Genomic DNA, 22439 nt, shown 5'->3' on the forward strand with positions numbered 1-22439 from the left:
GATATATATATATATATATATATATATATATATATATGTCTCAGCTTATCAAAAGAATTTATCGCATAGCAAAGACTAGGCATATGCTTATATATAAACATATATGTAGATATGAAAAAGTATATGTACACATATAAAAACAATAAATAAAAATTCCATGATGTTAACAAATAAATAAAGAAAATGTGGTAGGAGTTCCCTGGTGGCTGAGCAGGTTAAGGATCCAATGTTGTCACTGCTGTGGTTAAGGTTGTTGCTGTGGTGCAGGTTTGATCCCTGGCTGGGAAATTTCCACATGCTGGAGGGATGGCAAAAAAAAAAAAAAAAAAAAGATTTGGTGTATATATACAATGGAATACTACTCAGTCATAAGAAAGAATGAAATAATGCCATCTGTAGCAAACATGGATGGACCTAGAGATTATCACACTAAATGAAGTAAGAGAAAAACAAATAGCATATGATATCATTTATATGTGGAGACTAAAATATGATCCAAATGAACTAATTTACAAACAGAAACAGATTCACAAACAACCCAATTGAAAAATGGGCAGAAGAACTAAATAGATGTTTCTCCAAAGAAAACATGGATGGCCAACAGGCACATGAAAAAATGCTCAACATCACTAATTATTAGAGAAATACAAATCAAAACTACAATGAGATACCACCTCACACAGTCAGAATGGCCATCATAAACAAGTTTACAGATAACACATTCTGGAGAGGGTGTAGAGAAAAGGGAAGCCTCCTATGTTGTTGGTGGGAATGTAAATTGGTACATCCACTGTGAAAAACAGTATGGAGGTACCTCAGAAAAGTAAATGTAGAACCACCATATGACCCAGCAACCCCACTCCTAGGCATATATCTGGACGAAACTTTCCTTGAAAAAGACACATGCACCTATATGTTCATTGCAGCATTATTCACAATAGCCAAGACATGGAAACAACCTAAATGTCCATTGACAGATGATTGGATTAAGAAGAAGTGGTGTATATACACAATGGAATACTCAGCCATAAAAAGAAAAAAATGATGCCATTTGCAGCAACATAGATGAAACTAGAGACTCTCATATAAGTGAAGTAAGTCAGAAGGAGAAAGACAAATACCATATAATATCACTTATATCTGGAATCTAATATACGGCACAAATGAACTTTTCCACATTGAAGAAACTCATGGACTTGGAGACTTGTGGTTGCCAAGGGGGAGGGGAAGGGAGTGGGATGGACTGAAACTTTGTGGTTAATAGATGCAAAGTATTGCCTTTGTAATGGATAAACTATGACATCATGCTGTGTATTGCACAGGGAACTATATCTAGTCACTTGTAATGGAACTTGATCGAGAATAGTGTGAGAAAAAGAAAAAATATATATATATGTATATATGTATGACTGGGTCACTTTGCTGTAGATTAGAAATTGACAGAACACTGTAAATTAACTGTAATGGAAAAAATAAGCATCTTAAAAAAGATGTAGTGTATATGTACAACAGAATACTGCTCAGTCATAAAAAAGAATGAAATAACACCATTTGTAGCAACATGGATGGATCTAGAGATTATCATAGTAAATTAAGTAAGAAAGAGAAAAACAAATACATATGATATCATTTATATGTGGAGTCTAAAATATAATGCAAAAGAGAAACAGATTCACAGGCATAGAAAAAAAATTTATGGTTACTAAAGGGGAAGGTGGGTGGATGAGGGAATAAGAATTTAGGATTAGCAGATACAAACTACTATATTTAAAATAGTTAGGGTTCCTTTGTGGCTCAGGTCACTGTTGTGGTGTGGGTTCTATCCCTGACCCAGGAACTTCTGCATGCCACTGCTATGACCAAAAAATAATACTAATAAAATAAAATAGATAAACAAAAGATACTTCCATATAGCACAAGTAACTATAGTCAATATCCTGTAATAAACCATGATAGAAAAGAATGTGAATAACTGAATTGCTTGGATGTATGACAAAAACTAATACAACAAAGTAAATCAACTATACTTCAATTAAATTGTTTTAAAGTTTCCTGGGTTTAGATGATGAAATTGATATAAGGATTTTGCCCAAAATCACATTGTAAGAGGAAAAACTAGTTCTAAAATTTGGAAAAGTTATTTGTTTTATTTTTTTTCAATTTAAATTCTGCTAGTTATCAGTCCAGATCAGTTCTCTATTTATAGCTCTTATATTCTATTCCTCTCTGTGCAACCTGCCCAAAATTCACTTTAAAATTACCTTCCACTGTATTCTGCACACAAGCCTTCACAATCTTCCCCACTATTCAGTTTGAAACACACTTTACATTTTTTACAAGATTTAGATTAAGCGTAAAAGACTAATCTATGAGAGGTGGTAAATTATCAATGAAATAGTAAAATAAAACACATTTATTTAAACTACTCTCCTGGAAAGTAAAGTAAGATACCTGTAAATACCTTTAAAATAGAGTGGAGGAGAGAACTTTATCGACACTCTCCATCCTATAGCACATGCACTTGTGAGTACTCACACACACACACACACACACACACACACACACACACACACACATACATACACACACACACACACACACCCCTCAAACAAACTCAATCCAAATTGTCAAATTGCTCTGGCTAATTTGTGTTTTTCTTTTGACAAAAAAAGAAAAAACTATGTAAATTTGGGGGCAAACTCAATTTTTCTTGGCAGGAGAAGAGAGGTTGATGTCCACTGCCTGATTTCTGCTTTCTCTACTCAGCTCTCAGCTGCAGGACTTTAAATTGTGGAACAAATACCTAAAGAATAAAAGTTCAAAGGGGCACACATTATTAACCCCTCCAAAAGACTAATTTATTGTCCTTCTTGGATGCCTTTGAATCTTCATCTAGCCCTACTTCTGACTATGCATTACAAAATCTTTTGCTATATAATCTTGCCTTACCTGGATTATCCCTTATCGCCTGGTTTAGAATTCATGCCAGTATTCTAGCCTCTCTCTGTCTCCCAGCATTCATTCTTCCTCAATCAATCTATCCCTTTTACAGGGAGGTATTTTCTTTTCCATGATTGACAGAAACATTATATAGTAGCAAAAATTCCATTGGTGTAGTCATTTTCATATCTTGTTTTTTTCACTTGATTATTTTGTGACTAGAGAAGGTTAGTTAGTCTCTGAACTTCCTTCTCTTTTTTTTAATTGATAAAACTGGAAAATAGCTTCCATCTCAATAGTTGATGTAAAGATAATCAAAAAAGATTTTGGCATATAGCAGCTGCTCAATCAATGATGGATTGTTTTATTAAATGATAGCTGAAGATTTACTCTACACATATACTCTGTTATATTTTGGGCTGCTCTTTAATAGTTTACACAAAGAATTTTTACATGTATCATTGAATTTTTTCTCTGTTTATCATAAGAAACATAAAATATGATTCCTGTCCTCCAACAATGAAACTGGGTGTCACAATGATTAACTGGTTTGCCTTTGACCTCATAGTTAATGTCAGAGCTGGAACTGAAATATATTTCTCTTGATTTGAAATAGTTTTTTCTTTCAACTATGTGACATTGGCACTTAAGAGGAAACTTTCACTGGATTAGACAGTGATTTTAAACCCAGTTTTGTCCTTGTTTATGTCACATAACATTAATGAGTCTCAGTTTCCTCATCTGTTAAATAAAACAGTAGAACTAGACAATTCCTTTTCTGGCTTTAAATTGCCTGGCTACAAAGTTCTAATACCAAGAAAAATAAAATTCTTTCAACTTCCATGGCATCTAAAATATTAAGGCTGATTTATATTTTTCTTATCATGAAGAATTACTCATGAATAGGTATTTCTTTAATCATGTATTATTGCTCAAACGGTCTTTTCCTAAGAATAGCTGACTGAACCTCAAAATGACAGTGTAAGAATGTGTAATTATGTGTCATAATGATATTAAAGCAATTTGTGAAATTTTCCCCAAATTTTCTATTCCATAAAATCCTTTGGGCTCAATTAAAAATAGGGAACTAAAAATTAGTACTGCCAGAATGTAATGTTATCATAAATTGCTGTATATACTGTTACTCTCATAAAATTTTTATGCTTAATACATTCTCTCCAACTGATAATCACTTCCTGTTGTTCCCAAGAATTAATGCGAATAAAACATGAAGTATTACCTTTTTCACCCAGATGGCTTTGGCTTCTCTGTTTACATATAGCCTTTCCAAAGAAGTGGAAGAGAAGCATATTACAAAACAAACACTAAGCTATGAAATTTCTCTTCCTTTTCTTGGTTGTTTATCTGCAAGTTGAAGAACTTAGCTTATTCTGGATTTTCCCATAGCCTCCCCTATGCTTAAGTATCCCCAAATTTAATCTGATATTAAAACACCCCTCAAGTCTGATGTACTCTCTGTACTACCAATGCCTTAGTGTCATCTTAGACCATTAAATTTGGTTACTATCATGCATTCTTGTGCCCAGACTCTTTCATAACCTCCCTTTTCCAAATGATCTTCCTAAAAAACACAAATTAATCATTTCCCTCCACTCTCTAAAACCCTTCTTATGGACCATTGCCTTCTAGATAATGACCAAAACTCTTAGCATGTAGTTTCCTCCTGATTTGATTTTAGAGCCCTTCTCTTTAGTCTTTTGTCTAGACCCCACTATTATATACCTTAGGCATGTATCTCTCATACAAAGTTATTCTCAGGAATCCATTGTCTTTGCATCTTTTTCTTGTGCCGTATTTCTGTAAACCTCTCCCTGACTGCCTCCCAACATGGAGAACCCATGCTTACCCTTCCACTGCAAGTTTTAATTACTCTGAGAAGATTTCACTTCTACCAAAGCAGAGTTAAAATGTCCCACCTCTGAGATACCATAGGTTTTATGAATTGTCTTTTATAGGATTTCTGCTGTACTTAATTAATTATTTGCCTATATCTTGAGTCTGTATCTGATTCATTTTACATCCTATAGCCAACAATATGCCTAGTACATGTTAGGCTGTTAAAGTAAATATATATTGAATAAATGACAAATGCAAAAATTTAGTATTGATCCCAGAGTTTATTAATTATGCTCATCACTGATGCCTAGATCAAAGAAAGAGTCAACAATGTTGGTGACTCAAAATAGTTGCCATGACAGACACAGATGATGGTGGAAGCATTAACTAACATTATGGGCCACAGATTGACAAGGCTTAGGTTCAGGATAAATGGCAAATTACATGCTCTAGACAGGAAGTGCTATAAATTCAGAGACAGACTCTGGTGAACAAGAGTGATTTGATAAAGATTTTTGAAGGAATAATTTAAATTGAGGCTTAAAGAGTATCTAGGACTTAAGAGCTAAAGAGGAAGAGATAATGCATTGGGAAAAGAGAAAATATATAATGAAAGACAGAGAGACAGAAGTGAGTAAGGAGAGTTCATTAAACAATGAGTTGACAAAGTATACTAGACTAGAAAATTAGGATGTGGCCACACAATACATGTCTCTGTGTGCCGTGCTGGGAATAATAGATCATATCTTGAAAGCAGTGATAAGTCATGTCAATGCATTTGGGTAGGGATCATCATAATATGAGTCATGCTGTTAAAAGAAAATCTTTGGTTAGTGATATCACTGGGAAACTCTTGCTGAGAATTTCAAGATCTGCCCTAAGATGAAGTCAGTGAAAATGTAGAAAGAGGACAGTGGAACTGGCAGTTAATGTCTTATTAGAAATGGGGCCATTTATTAGAGATGAGTTAACCCTAACCCTAACCCTTACCCAAAGACAACTCAAGTTCAAACTAGCAAAATCAAGTAATACTGGTAATGTTAATAATAACTAGTGTGTATTGAGAACAACTATGTATCAGATGTTTGATGGGTATTATTTTTAATCACTACAAAAAATTTCAAGTTAAGTGTTGCACCATTATTTTACCTCATGAGAAGAGCGGTATTCACAGAAGCTGAGTAACTTGCCTTCACTTAGAACCCTGATGTCTTTTACTTTAGTTCCTATGGTAGATTCTTATCTTCCTGTACATCAACTGAATAGTCTTCCCAGGACCAAAAAAATTCAAACACAAAATCAGGAGTTCCCATTATGGCACAGTGGAAATGAATCTGACTAGGAACCATGAGGTTGCAGGTTCGATCCCTGGCCTCACTCCGTGGGTTGGGGACCCGGCATTGCAGTGAGCTGTGGTGTAGGTCGCAGACACTGCTTGGATCTGGTGTTGCTGTAGCTCTGACGTAGGCCAGCAGCAATAGCTTCAATTAGACCCCTACCCTGGGAGCCTCCAAATGCTTTGGGTGTGGCCCTAAAAAGACAAAAAGACAAAAAAAAAAAAAAATCAGTGACATCTAAACAAAACTATAAAGTGGAGACCATCTTCTAGCACTTCCAGTATGACCAGGAAGTAAGATGTGATGGCCAGATTTCTTGTCTTAGTTGTTTTTTGGATTAACCCTCAAAGCACCAGTTGAATTTCCACTTTCTAGCCACTCTTGATGCAGCTCATTTTACTACTCACAATAACATCTTCTGGAAGCAGTATTCAAAAAGCAAAGGAAGCCAAAGAGAGCAACTGATTCACAGAAAATAATGAATTCCATTTTTAAATGTGAATCACAAATGCAATCTCCAGGCATAAATGTTCACCCCAGTGTTGGAAATGTAGAATAGGAATTCAGGAGGCAGGCCAAGTCTATAAAATACAGCTTTTAATCTAGAGGAATTTATTGAGGAGACTGAAGTAAATGGGAGCTCAAAAGGATGGGAGAAAGCAGAATGGAAGACTGAAACTAAAGTAATACATACCATTAGGGGACAGCTAGAAAGATAAGCCATCTATTGAAAAGGATCTGGAGACTGAAGTGATGCAGAACCTATAAGAGATGTCTTCAATGATTGGGTAGTCAGGAGTGTCATTGCTTACAAAAAGATCAAGAAGGATAGGCATTAAGAAAAGATGAATTAACCTGTCAATTAGAAAATAATAGTGACTTTTGAGAACGTGGCTTTAGCAGAGTGCCTAAGTTTTGGCAACCTCTTAATCATCCACTATTTAGTTTATTGGGTTAAATAGAAAATTATTTCTAGACTTTAACTGAAAAATGGAAAAGGATCAACCCAAGTCAAGTCAAATTCTTTTGCCAGTATAAACCACCACTAAGCCAAAGAAAACAGTGAAATAAATAATGCTTGCATTTAGCCTTTGTGTGCCAATTTCTCTCTGAAAATGAGTGTCCTTCCTTCTGTGACTGCCTATGCGGGAAGCTGTGCCAATCCCTTTATCATTCTTTTATTCATATACCCACTCATTTATTCACTAGTTGAGTAAATATACATTTATAACTTGTCATTTCTGCTTGTTGCTTTCAATAATTCAATGAAAATATTTGTGTTATTGAAATTCTGTGATCTCTGCCAAAAACAGTAGGAGCAAAAGAGCTGAACTTTTTGATGAGCCATAACAATATTATGTTTTATTTCCCATAATGTAGGTTAAAAATAATAGAGTGGAAGGAAATTAAGAAAATCCAGGGGAAAATGTCTTTTCCAACAAAGAGTTTATTTTCAGAGAATGTTTATGGCTTTATCTTCAGGTTTAATCAGAGGTTGTGTTGGCCAGAATTTTTGTGTTGACATTTGTCTTTGAGGACAACAGCCTCCCTTTTCTAATATTTAATCTCGTTTATTACACTGAAACGTTTCCCCATTCTTTTCCTCTGATTGAAATCTATTCAGAAATGGCCACATCAGCCATCAATACCTTATTTTATCTGGAAGCCAATAAGTGTATTTGCATTTTAAGCCTTTATTCCAGTCATTGGGTAAATAAACTTTGGCTTCTTTAAGAAATTTAAGACTCATCAAGGAGGTGGGAAAAGAACTTTTTTCAAAGAAGTGCTCCCGGAGCCCCTGATATTATACCACACGAAAGCCAGGTCTCCCTACTGCCTCCCACTTTCCTCCACTCTTAACACAATGGTGCTTGTACAGCTGTTCTTTGCTCACAGAAATGGCATGATTTCAGGGAAAGCTGTAACAATAAAATAATTCTTTGGTATTTTTTTTGATGGTTCACTTTTTAAAAATCACCCATTTTGAACTGTACACAATGGTCTTAGTATATTGACTTGTTCTTTCTCAGACTTCACATCTGAGTGTTGTTTCTTTTCAAGATGATACTGTAACTAAGAATTTTAAAAAATCACCTTGTAAGTTTTTATGGGCTGATAACCATTATTTATTATCATAAACATGGCTGTTAGCCTGGAAAGCTCTTTGTCAGGAAATCCTCAAAGCCTGTGTTGGGCAAAGCCAGTCTGAACCATGTGTCACGAAAACCTTTAATACTTCAGCGACAGTTAACAATATCATATTGTGTATCCACAATATCATATTGTGTATCTGACGGCCACTAAGAGGGTAGATCTTAAAAGTTTTCATAAATTTTTAGTACTAAATCCTGGAGACATCATGTATTGCTATTAAAGTATATTCTACTGGTTTTCATTTCCCTCCAAACACACGGGGTTTTTTTTTTAGCTATAACAATATTTAACATATATGTATGAGTTCTTTGAAATACTAACCTTAGTCTGCAGTGGGTTACATTGTATTCATTTTGCCTTGTATTAATCTAAGAAGTGATTGAGGTCAAATATCACTTATTCCAGAACCAACCTGCACCACAATCTTCCATAGAGATTTTGCATTCTGCTTTACTTTCTGGAGTTACTACTCAAAAGGAATACATACAAACCTGAATGAAATCTTACACATTAAGGTGTTTATTCATTCATTCAACAAATGTTTCTTAAAAGGATTCCTTGGTATGACACTCTGATGGATGTTAGGCAATGATATGCCTGCTCTCATAAAACTTGGTGCTGGCAGAGCTAAAACAAAACAAAACAAATAGTTAACATGTATTAAGCACTTACTATATGGAAGGCATTGTTATAGGGACTCTACATATCACCTCCTCTTCAAGTTTAATCCTCACAATTCTCTGAAGTAGGAGCTAATATTGTCTCCATTTTTACAGATGAGAAAACAGCAGTACAGAGCTATTAAATCTCTTGGTTACCCAACTAGTAAGTGGTGGAGTCAGAATTTTAACCTATATAATTTGGCTCTAGAATCTGTGCTTTTAAATAAAGGAACCACATTCTGCACAGCAAAGGAAACCCTAAACAACACAAAAAGACAACCCACAGAATGGGAGAGAATCTTTGCAAGTGAAACGACTGACAAGGGATTAATCTCCAAAAATTTATAAACAACTTCTGCAGCTCCATACCAAAAAACAAACAACCCCATCCAAAAATGGGCAGAAGATCTAAACAGACAATTCACCAAAGAAGACATACAGATGGCTGGGAAACACATGAAAAGATGTTCAGCGTCACTCATTATTAGAGAAATGCAAATCAAAACCACTCTGTGGTACCACCTTACACCAGCCAGAATGGCCATCATCCAAAAGTCTACAAACAAGAAGTGCTGGAGAGGGTGTGGAGAAAAAGGAACCCTAGTACACTGTTGGTGGGATTGTAAATTGGTGCAACCACTGTGGAAAGCAGGATGGAGATTCCTCAGAAAACTAAACATAGAACTACCATTTGATCCAGCAGTCCCACTCCTGGGCATTTATCCAGAGAAAACCACAACTCGCGAAGACACATGTACTCCAATGTTCATTGCAGCACTATTTACAACAGCCACGACGTGGAAACAACCTAAATGTCCATCGACAGAGGAGTGGATCCAGAAGAGGTGGTACATATACACAATGGAATATTACTCAGCCATCAAAAAGAACGAAATACCAGCATTTTTAGCAACATGGATGGACCTAGAAACTATCATGCTAAGTGAAGTCAGCCATACAATGAGACACCAACATCAAATGCTTTCACTGACATGTGGAATCTGAAAAAAGGACAGACGGAACTTCTTTGCAGAACAGATGCAGACTCACAGACATTGAAAAACTTATGGTCTCTGGAGGAGACAGTTTGGGAGGTGGGGGGATGTGCTTGGGTTGTGGGATGGAAATCCTGTGAAATCAGATTGTTATGGTCATTGTACAACTACAGATGTGATAGATTCATTTGAGTAATAAAAAAAATGGAAAAAAAAGAGGGGAAAAAAACCCCCAAAAAACAACAACAACAACAAATAAATAAATAAATAAAGGAACCACACACACAGGTGTAAAAGCACCACTATGCCAAGGGTTATGAAGGAGAGAGAAATGGTGCTACATGAACATGTAATGGTTGATTTGGAAAAATGGGGAGCCTGGTCAGTGGCAACTGTTATCTTAAGGATGAGTTGGAGCCATCTAAACTCTCATTCTTTTTTGTTTTTAAATTGAGGTATAATTGAAATATATACCATTGCATTACTTTCAGGTGTACAGCATAATCATTTGGTGTTTGTATATATCACAAAATGATCACCACAGTAAGTCTAGTTAAACTTTTTCACATGGTGACCAATTTTTGTTAGGACAAGTTTTAAGATCTACTCTTGGCAACTTTCAAATATGCAATACAGTATTATTAACTATAGTCATCATGTGTATATTAAGTCCCCATAATTTATTTATTTTATAATTATAACTGTAAGTTTGTACCTTTTCACTGCCTTCATCCATTTCACCACCTGACCCCATACCCATCTTCCTAAGCTCTCACTTTAGCAATGGAGGGTTCATGAGTAAAAGCCATTTCTTATTATTTTTCCTTTTTTTTTTTTTTTTTTTTTTTTTTTAGAGAGGAGAAGTCAAAGAAAGGTGGTGCTATAAATTGCCTAAAAATGTTAGAGATACTTCTCACAGCATAAACCATCTCTCTTGAGCCACAAAGCTCTCTCTTGGAAAGCGCACTCTTACTTTTTCTTTCCAGAGAAGCTGCTTGCAGTGAGTCTATGGTAAAACAATAGAGAAAACATCTAAGACAGAATTCAGAGTTTCTGCTTCTTTTCCAAGAACCTCCTGCCCTGTTGGGGATGGAGTGTGTCCCAGAAAGAGAGCAGAGATGTGGTTCAGTAGACTGTGTTTACCCTGAACTATGAAGTTTCGTCATGGAAGTTTAGCATATAGTGTACTGCAGCAGACACATCTACTCGTATGGAAATGTGTAATGTCTTTTTTAGGAATGTTGGTGATCTGGGATTATGTGCTTAAAATCATTCCTCTCTACTCAAGGACTTTCAGTTTTGTAAGATCTTCTGAGATCTCTAGCTCGGAAGCCAAAATTTATTATTGGCCCCAGAGATAAGAGTCTACTTTGTATGTTTACTTGCAATTTGATCTCCACTAAAGTCTTTACTTTATTATTTTTTATTTATTAAGTAAAGATAAAGCACATTCATATGTGAAAGGAAGTTTTGAACTTCAGCACTTTTCTGATTCATAAAAGCATTAGGATTTTGGAAAGTCCCTCTTTTAAAGAAAGAGTGTTAACATCTCATACTTGCTCTGTTCAAACAGTTAATCCTTTCTCCCTCTGTGTGCTTCCCAAGAATGCTCTTGGCAGAAAATGTATCACTGCATTTTATAATTTAGGAAGTAGTTGCACAATCTTTATCACCTTGGTCTGCATATCTGCATCACAAGGGAAAAGCAAGTGTTGTATTTATTGATACTATTTTTCTTTTTATAAAATTATTTCCATTGTACAAATGGAGATAATTCAGAAACAGTTAAGAGGTCTGATCAAGATTACATGACTCCAAGTGGAAAAACCATGCCTTGCACTTAGGTCTTCTACCTGTAAATACTCTGAAATCCTCTGAGATAGGTCACAGTCACACTTGCTCAGGGAGGTCAGTTTGTATTCAATCAATGCCCAAACAACAGCTAATCAAACTATATAGCTCAGAGTCCATGGCTTCCAAAGTGACAGGTTTTAACACTTTAGCATTCCTACAAACCTACTGGGGTAGGAAGAAGTTGGTTCCTTACATTTTGTTAAAGTATAAGACCATCCAGAAATTCTTATCTACTTCTTTCCTACTCAATTTATGGGAATAAGCAGACTTAGAATGAAAAAGAAATATGCTTCTAATTAAATCCTCACTTCTTCCATTCACTTTGTTGTTTTCGTCAAATAATATTAAGTGCTAAGTGACATCCAGCAGGTATAATACACCAGGGTCCTAAGGGCTCATAGCTTAGTGGGGGAGGAGCAGGTAAATCAGTGAGGACAGTGAAATGTGGGGAATCCCAGTGGATAGAGGCACTCCAGGGAGGAAGAGCAGACAGAGAGGGTCTTTCAATCAGCTGGGAGTTGATCAGAGAAAACTCTGCAGAATAGATGTCATTACAATGTATTGCATCTGATTGCTTCAAAAAATTTTGTAAAAAAATTTTAAAAACTTGTAGTCTTAGCTTGATTAGCTATTAGAGTTTCTAGGGGTAAACCTTGCACATGGCAGATGGTCATGTCAGAAGCAAGGAGGTCAGTGGCAATTGAAGGGCAAGGCCAAGTTAGCCTCTGATGGTCAGCCCTGCTAGTCCAATGATCCATCCCCTCACAATCTTTTAACTTAAAACAAAAGTAGAGTGAATACCTGGAAAGGGACTGAGAAAAGCTGATGGCCCAGCACAGTGATAAATAGGATCTGGGATTTGGGGGGTTAAATGATAAATGGGAGGGTCCCCTCGCCTACCCCTCTCTCTGATCCAGGAGAGAAGGGAGAGAGCAAAAGATTTGGTACTGACTGGACTGACGCAATTGCTCCAACACTTGTTTCAGTTCCTGAATCTCCCTCCCTGCAGGTTTTCCCTTATTATTGTCCACTTCTAGCATTTCAAGAGCATTGCTATCTAGACCAAATCTGATCTTGCAGCTCTACCCAGTCCCATTCAATCTCTGTAAGATGAGTGGTAAACTAAGAAAAATTGTTGAAAAATGCTTCTGCTGCTGTTGGATGGAAGGCTTTTCACTCCATCTTCTTGATGTCATGGTATTCCATCCAAGTACCAGGTCACAAACCACACATCACTCACTGGAGCAGCTTCCGGACTATATTCACTGAGCTCTTAATCTATGTGGGCCCCATGAGGGAGCCAACACCTGGAACTGTCATCTAGTATATACATCCTTGAATTTTTCCCTGAAGTATGGTATCACATAAAGACCATAATAAAGTTTTAAATTTGTTTAGTATGGCTATTTTGGCAGGATTTTCCTTGGACCTACATCTGCATTGCTCACTCCCTGTATACTTCCAGGGCAGTTATTTGTGCCAGACACTGTGGGACCGGGTAGCCCTCAAGAAGCTTACAGTTTAGGGAAGAATAAAGATGGGTGAACAAACCCTTCAGTACACTCAGCTTCATCATTTTAGAGGTAACCTCAGAAAGACTAATAGATGGTGCCTGTTATTAAACAAAAGAATAGACCAAGGTACTTTTTCATGTTGGCCACAAAACTAGCTCTTGTGAATACTTTTGAAGGCATCTTACTGAGGCTTTCTTTGTACTTCCAGAAAAGGTGTCAAGGATTTTTAATAGCATCTCTAATTGGTGTTTCTATTTGTATTGAAGTAGAATTACAGTTAATTGTGTAAGCAAGAAAACCCTGAACAGAATCCTTTTCAAAAAGAAATTGTATGTCTTTCTAACACTAGAATAAAAATAGATGGAATACCCAAAAAGGACTCCATATTAAAAATAGTTGATGAAAGAAACACCAACTTGCATATGTTTAGGTTGTTGTGAAGCAAGAAAGATGAGGAGTTCCCTGGTGGTATAGCAGTTAAGGATGCAGCATTTTTTTTTTTAATTTTTAATGATTTTTATTTTTCCATTACAGTTAGTTTACAGTGTTCTGTAAACTTTCTACCGTACAACAAAGTGACCCAGTCACACACACACACACGCACACACACACACATACGCACACACACACACACACACACATATATAAATTCTTTTTCTCACATTATCCTCTGTCATGCTCCATCACAAGTGACTAGATATAGTTCCCAGTGCTATATAACAGGGTCTCATTGCTTATCAATTCCAAATGCAAGAGTTTACATCTAGTAACCCCAGACTCTCAGTCCATCCCACCCCTCTCCCTCACCCTTGGCAACCACAAGTCTGTTCTCCAAGTCCATGAGTTTCTCTTCTATGGAAAGGTTTATTTGTGCCATATATTGGATTCCAGATATAAGTGATATCATATGGTATTTGCATCTTTCTTTCTTTCTTCTTTTTTTTTCTTTTTTTTTTTTTGTTTGTTTTCTGCCTTTTATGGCCATACCTGCAGCTTATGGAAGTTCCCAGGCTAGGGGTTGAATTGAAACTATAGCTGCCGGTCTAAAATGCAGCCACAGCAAAGTAGGATCCGAGCTGTGTCTGTAACCTACACAACAGCTCACAGCAACCTCAGATTCTTAACCCACTGAGAGAGGCCAGGGATTGAACCCATATCCTTATGGATCCTAGTTGGGTTTGTTAACTGCTGAGCCATGAAGGGAACTCCCTTGTCTTTCTCTTTTTGACTTACTTCACTTAGTATGAGAGTCTCTAATTCCATCCATGTTGCTGCAAATGGCATCATTTTTTTCCTTTTTATGGCTGGGTAGTATTCCATTGTGTATATATACACCACTTATTCTTTTTTTTATTTTAATTTATTTTTTTCCCACTGTACAGCAAGAGGATCAAGTTATCCTTACATGTATACATTTTCCCCCCACCCATTGTTCTGTTGCAATATAAGTATCAAGACATAGTTCTCAATGCTACTCAGCAGGATCTCCTTGTAAATCCATTCCAAGTTGTATCCAATAACCCCAAGATCCTGATCTCTCCCACGTCCTCCCTCTCCCCCCAGGTAGTCACAAGTCTATTCTCCAAGTCCATGATTTTCTTTTCTGTGGAAAGGTTCATTTGTGCTATATATTAGATTCCAGTTATAAGTGATATCATATGGTATTTGTCTTTGTCTTTCTGACTCATTTCACTCAATATGAGAGTCTCTGGTCCCATCCATGTTGCTGCAAATGGCATTATGTCGTTCTTTTTGATGGCTGAGTAGTATTCCATTGTGTATATATACCACACCTTCCTAATCCAATCCTCTGTCAATGGACATTTGGGTTGTTTCCATGTCCTGGCTAGTGTGAATAGTGCTGCAATGAACATGCGGGTGCATGTGTCTCTTTTAAGTAGAGTTTTGTCTGGATATATGCCCAAGAGTGGGATTGCGGGGTCATATGGAAGTTCTATGTATAGATTTCTAAGGTATCTCCAAACTGTTCTCCATAGTGGCTGTACCAGTTTACATTCCCACCAGCAGTGCAAGGGGATTCCCTTTTCTCCACACCCCCTCCAGCACTTGTTATTTGTGGACTTATTAATGATGGCCATTCTGACTGGTGTGAGGTGGAATCTCATGGTAGTTTTGATTTGCATTTCTCTTATACTCAGCGATGTTGAGCATTCTTTCATGTGTTTGCTGGCCATCTGTATATCTTCCTTGGAGAACAATCTATTCAGGTCTTTTGCCCATTTTTCCACTGGGTGATTGGCTCTTTTGATGTTGAGTTGTATAAGTTGCTTATATATTCAAGAGATTAAGCCCTTGTTGGTTGCATCATTTGAAACTACTTTCTCCCATTACATAGGTTGTCTTTTTTTTTTTTTTTATGGCTTCCTTTGCTGTGCAAAAGCTTGTCAGTTTGATGAGGTCCCATTGGTTTATTTTTGCTTTTATTACTGTTGCCTGGAGAGACTGACCTAAGAAAACATTTCTAAGGTTGATGTCAGAATGTTTTGCCTGTGTTCTCTTCTAGGAGTCTTATGGTGTCTTGTCTTACGTTTAAGTCTGTAAGTCATTTTGAGTTTATTTTTGTGCGTGGTGTGAGGGTGTGTTCCAGTTTCATTGATTTACATGCAGCTGTCCAGTTTTCCCAGCACCACTTGATGAAGTGTCTGTTTTTTTCCCATTTGATATTGTTGCCTCCTTTGTCAAAGACTAATTGACCATAGGTTTCTGGGTTTATTTCTGGGTTCTCTATTCTGTTCTTTTGGTCTGTCTGTCTGTTTTGGTACCAGTACCACATTGTCTTGATGACTGTGGCTTTTGTAATATTGTCTGAAGTCTGGGAGAGTTTTGCCTCCTGCTTGGGTTTTTGTTCCTCAGGATTGCTTTGGCAATTCTGGGTCTTTTGTTGTTGCATATAAATGTTTGGATTGTTCGTTCTAGTTCTGTGAAAAATGTCATGGGTAATTTGATAGGGATTGCATTGAATCTGTAGATTGCTTTGGGTAGTATAGCCATTTTTGCAGTATTAATTCTTCCAACCCAGGAGTATGGAATATCTTTCTATTTCTTTTAAAAGAGTTCAGCATTGTTATTGCTGTGGCACGGGTTGGATCCCTGGCCTGGGAGCTTCCACGTGCCACAAAAGGAAGATGATGGTACTAAAAAGACTACAAGTATATTGCATAGATTAAGCATGTTGAGGATCACATGAATTTATTTAGCTTCTACTTTTATGTTTTCCACCCTGTGTTAGGCAAAACGTCCCCCAGTGATCCCTACCTCCTGGCATCCATGGCTTTGTGTAATCCCTACTTCTTAAGTGTGGATTGGACCCAGGGATTTCCTTCTAATGAATACAATAAGCAAAAGTTGTGGGATGGCCCTTCCAAGATTACATTACACAAAGGCTCTAACTTCTCTCTCACTTTGAGAAAAACCAGCTGCCTTATGGAGTGACCTTGCCCCAGACAGCAAGACTATGAGAGTCCCCAGCCAGCAGGCAGCAAGAACCTGAGACCTTCATTTCAACAATCCATAAAAAAATCATCTTGGCACAACCATATGAGTGAGCTTACAATCAGATCCTCCTCCAGCTGAGTGGAGATGACTGCAACACCTTGATCAGAGCCTCAGGGAGGCCCTGAGTCAGAGATCCATCTGAGCTGCACCCAGATCCCCGACTCACAGAGGCCAAGAGCTAATAAATACCTCTTCTCTTAAACCACTAAGTTTTTTTGGGGGGGAGGTAATTTGCTGTGGAGCAATAGCTATTCAATTCCCTCTCCTCTCAAAAATGAGGGAACTTTGAATTGGATCTTGAAAGAAATAAGAAGCTGCTTCTGTGGGATGCTGAGCAAGTAGGGATGACTGATCTTGTCATAGTCTTCCCTGTTTCTTTGTTTTTTCTTTTCCTCTTGTACACTTCACAACCTCCTCTCCTCACTCCCTGCTCTTCCAAGGCACAGAGGTTTAGAGAGAGCTTCAGAATTTCCTCAGAGGAAAGGCCCTGGGTCGGGGGGCAAGGTCTGGGGATGAGACATAGGCAAAACCTTCTGCTCATTTCTTCCAGAAAAGGCTCCATTTTTATTTGTTCACACATTAAGCTTCCACATACAATTTCTTGTGAAGAAAGCATCTCAATCAAAAAAGCAAGTCTGAAATCTCAAAAAGCACTTATTTAGCACTTGTTCCTTCTAGAAGAAAGGGCTGGGAGTTTGAAGGGATAAGCTTTATTCCTGGGTCGGCTATGTAGTTCTGAGTCCCAGTTTCCTCCTGTTTCAATTAGAGATTAAATGATCTGTCCCAGCCCCGTCACAGGGTCATTGGGAGGCTTCTTGGAGAGGACTGAGCATGCCATCTGTTCCTGTGTCAGGGACACTCCAGCCAGCCATCTCAGGGCTTATTCTCATGTTTCATACGGGGTTCAACATAAGTGTGAGGTCTTCCTGGATCTCCTGCACAGATCACCTTGTCACCCCATGCCTCTCTCTGGCCTTTGACTCTGCTGACGTTTTTTCATCTGGTTTATTACCACCTGCTACATTTTGTGTTTATTTGTTTGAGATTTTTAAAACGTATTTGTTTATGTTGCCCTGGGATACAGGCCCCAAGAGGGCACAGGCTTTAATCTATTTGGTTGTATTCTGTAGTCTCAGGAGTTAGAACACTGCCTGACCTCCATGGGTGCTCAGTATTTCTTGAATGGGGATAAATGAGTGAGTGAATGAATGAATGAGTAAAATGAGACAATGTCAGGTGCCCCTAATATATTTAATATAAAATTCTAAAATGAGTTCTTCTTTGTGGGACTCCTGGAAAACTGCATTCCAGATAAGTGCAACAGTAACAGATTTACCCTCACCTCTGGGAGAAGTTACTGCCTCTCTGTATTTTGAAGTGACCAAGAGTTTACAGCCCAACTAATGTGAACACATATTCTCTTTCTGATTTGATTTTTCAAAAGAAAATGCTACATATGATTAAAGCACAGCTGCCACTCCTCCCCCACATTCCAGCACAGGCACATTATTGGGCATTAATGCTTTGATGCCCCCCTCCTTGAAGAATCTGTGATGAGGTTCACATGCCAAGCCCCTGTTACAACTCCCTCACCCTGCTGGCATCTGGAAAGCTTCCAGACCTTTAGCTGAGGAAAGCATAACTTAGAAGCAAAGGAGAAACAGTCTCCCTGTTATGTTTCTTCATAATGTGAGACTTTGTTTTATGATGGATTGGGTTTGGATTTCTGGGTTGGGTTTGAGAAGTGATATGTGAATAATTTAATATGAAGCAAAACTAAACAGCAAACAGAGGGGTTTTTTTTGGTAATTGCACTTCCTGTTACAGGATAAAAATTGATTCAGGATTGCTAAAGTTTTGAAATGGCTTGAAATAATTTAACATCTAAGTGTTTCTGTGTATGTGAGGGATATAAATTACTAACCTAAAGTTTTGAAGTAGAATTTTTTAGAAATATTTTAGAGTCAGAAACAGTATTCCCCCCCGCCCCCAGTGATTTATTCTTTTATGGGGAGCAGGAAACCAAAGAACTGCCTTTTCTTCTCCCTTTGTACATACTTTGTTTTCAAGGTGAAACTCATTAGTAGATAGCGCAAGCCAATTTTCTGGCTACAAAGGATGATCTGAGGAATGGTGAGGATTAGCTCACTCTTGCACAGTGGATCCCTAAGAGCTGCCACCTCAGCGAACTAGTCCTGCCTTCATCCTGCCCCCAGGCAGGGCCGAGACTCAGCTCCTGGCATACTGGTTATTTCCAATCTGGATCTATTCTCTTTGGGCTAATTTATATCCAGATTAGTTGTTGCTTGTGTCACCTGAATTATTAAGTATCTTAAATATTGCCCTTCACTCTAACCCTGAATTCCCTCTAGGGATGCAGCTGGCTCAAGAGATACTTAAGACTAAAGTTGAAACCTTGGCTACAGAGGTTGGCTCAGGGGTAGGCAAGAGAAGGAATCTCAGATAAATGCTGTCACTTATTCTAGATGGTGAGAGGTATAGTTGTGAGAGCTGGACCTCTTGCAGTCACTTTGTTATCATGAGGAAAACCAGCCTGAGGGAGAAGCTTATGCACAGAGAAGAACAGAGCTAGAGCATGGTGGAAAATTGTAGGTAGAGTCCTGTAGCAAATACACCCAAAACATACTCTACCTCTGAACTTTCAGAGCTAAGTGAACTAATATATTCCCTTGAATGATTTATCCAATTGAATATGCACTTCTAATAACTTGAAACAAAAATAACTCCAAGTGATAAGGGAAGGATTTACCACTAGGGTGAGGTTACTATTTTCACAAAATACCATCTCTGGATGTTCAAAAATATATTATAGTGAAGAATCTACTATATCTATTATTTCTCTTTACACTGTTAATAACTTTAATATTTAAAACAGTCCTGCAAGAAAAGGAATATTTTTCCCTTTACCAGAGAGGCCAAATAAATCTCAGAGAGGATACATTTCCAAGACCAATCAGAATTGAAACCTAGGACTGTTTAACTCTAAAATTTTCTGATAGCCACAGCTTCCCTTACTACTCTACCTCTCACTGCTCTATGTTGCTACCCTTGACTGGATGACTGGATTGTGAAGGGCCTTCCTTATCACATTGATTAGATTCAGAGGTTGTTTTTTTTTTTTTTTTTTTTTGTGGGGAGGGTGGAGGCCATGTCACAGAACAGACTCTTTTGAGAATCTGTTGAAATCTATTGACACTCTTCTTATGAAAAACATACTTAATGCTCACAAAACAACTTTTTGAGTATAATTTCAGAGGGTTCGCAAACCTCTGTGAAGGCCATCCGTGAATTTCTTTGGATGCCCCCCACCCTTAGCTTGAGAATGTGGGTGTGTTCTTTGTGGAACTGTAGACAATTTTAAGTTTAAAAAATTGTAATGTGATTTGCATTCTGCAAACATAATTCTGGTAGCTTCCAGAGGACAGACTGGAGGGGAGAGTGGCTGCAGGTAGGAAGATTCATTAGCAGATTAAGGCAGAACTCATCTGTGAAGTCATAAGACTGGAGTACATCCCAATGAGAGGGCAGAAGAAATGTGTAATGTGTGGGGTGCAAAGAATGAGGCAGAAGAGGCTTTGGAAATGGCTCCAAGGTCCTTACATTAGGTTACTTGGCAGAAGAATATAATTCGCCAGAAAAATAAATAGCAAATAAGGGTCGCCAATGAAGAAATGAATTTAAATGTTCAATATCATGGGAAAAAAAAAGATGTTTAGAATTAAGGTTTACATTGAGTACAATTCCTTGAGTAATATGAATAAATGGGGTTGGAGCAGGAAGCAGAGAGGTGTTGCTGATCTAAGACATATTATCTCAGAGAATGGAAAATTGTGAAGGAATATGGACCAAGGGAAAGTCGAAGAGTGAGCTGGCTTTTTCTCAAGAGAGTATTTCAATTTTTATGAGCTCTGCATTTCCCGGGTCATATTGGCCTGGGATTAAAAATAGGAACAGAGGAGCAAAAACAAACAGTAATTTTTGGATTGACTTTACCATGTACCACCTCTTTGTGTGTGTGGGCACAGATCTCTTACTTTTCCTGCCTCACTACTCAGTTGATACTTGGGAGCTGCAATGATCTGTGCAAGCGGCAGCTGGTCTTATATCTTAACCTGACCCCTAAGGGCAGCCCATCTTCTGCTTTTTCCCATGCTGCCAGATGTACTCAGGGACCAGAAGTTGGTAAAGGACCCTCCTTTGTATTTCCTCAATCAATACCCATTGGATTGGTGGGGAAAAGGAGGTAAACTTTTGTATGATATAGTTGGCAATCCTGTTCACTGACCGCCCTCTTTCTACTTCTCTCTCACTCCTCCCTAGGAAAACTAAAGTCAGATACTTCACTACATTCAAAATTGCCACCCTCTCTCTACCTCTGATCTAGGAATCAGCTTCATGTTTCTAATGTCTTCTGGCCTCTCCTACACATTGGCTGCTGGTAGACCATTCAAATAGATTCCCTAGAAATCACCATCAGTGTAAGCCCCAGGGGGAAAGCATTTTGTGTTTTCATCATGCTATCCCTGAGAGAACAAAATGACTTAAAGAAAAAATTGAGGTTAGGGAATATTGTTTGATATTGTTAATTGGTTGTTGATATATATATATATATATATATATTTTTTTTTTTCTTCTTTTAGGGCCACAGTCTCGGCATATGGAAGTTCCCAGGCTAGGGGTCAAATCAGAGCTGCAGCTACTGGCATGTGCCACAGCCACAGCAATGCCAGATCTGAGCTGCATCTGTGACCTACACCACAGCTCAGGGCAACACTGGATCCTTAACCCCTTGAGTGAGGCCAGTGATCAAATCCGCATCCTCATGGAACCTAGTCAGGCTTCTTTCTGCTGAGCCACAACGGGAACTCCTACATGTTTTTAAAATTCCAATGTAAAACATTTTTTTCAACAACACTAACGACAACCATAGGAAAAGTGTATAGATTTAATGTCTAGATTTTTGTTATGTAAATACTCAATGTCATCTCAAGGAACTAAATTATATGCTGAAAATAGAAACCCAAATCATCTTGGTTCTTGGTTTATGCTGATATTTGAAACCATAAGTGAGAGAAGACTTGTCTCTTTAGAGCAAGACCTCCCACGTAGATTAACACCCCTAGCTTCTGTGGTTTCACAGGCCATGTCCGATGTTGCTGGAGTGTGTACTCTGTGGGAAGTCTCCTTCCTGGGAAACATCACCACATCACTAATTTGCTTTGAGTGAAAAAAGTAAAATGAAAATAAAATAGCAAAAGGAAGGAGGCTTCAAAAAAGACAGTCAAATACCAAATTTTATAATTAGAAGTGGGCTCAAAACTCACATTTGTAACTGTCAAATTAATCCCTGCCATCAGCGTCCTCCAGATTTACAGATACCAAACATTTTTGTATTTCACTACAGACTCTAAGTATCATGGACCAAAGCAAGGATGGAGTGTCAGAAAACATTTGACAGCAGCCTTGAAGCAACTTGAAAAAACAACCAGAAGAAATTAAGCAGCAGTAGCATTACATAGACAGCCAAGTGTGCTTGGAGTCAGTCAGCCATGGAGAAGAACTTTCTGGAGGTAATTCTTAAAACCAAAT

General features: G+C 37.8%; 1 long non-coding RNA gene across 1 annotated transcript in view; it reads left to right on the top strand.

Annotated features, from left to right (window-relative positions):
- Nucleotides 1-22439, top strand: part of LOC146397549 (uncharacterized) — a 324632-nt gene that overhangs the window by 233220 nt on the left and 68973 nt on the right. The window contains exon 4 of the long non-coding RNA XR_014824221.1: nucleotides 22255-22420. This is a non-coding gene — a long non-coding RNA (uncharacterized LOC146397549). The remainder of the gene's footprint in view (nucleotides 1-22254; nucleotides 22421-22439) is intronic.

Source organism: Sus scrofa, chromosome 13 (assembly GCF_054392235.1).
Source record: "Sus scrofa isolate SSC_HxYL_T2T_F1_AM1 chromosome 13, Sscrofa_HxYL_maternal_Yorkshire_Landrace_v2.0, whole genome shotgun sequence".
Lineage (NCBI taxonomy): Eukaryota > Metazoa > Chordata > Mammalia > Artiodactyla > Suidae > Sus > Sus scrofa.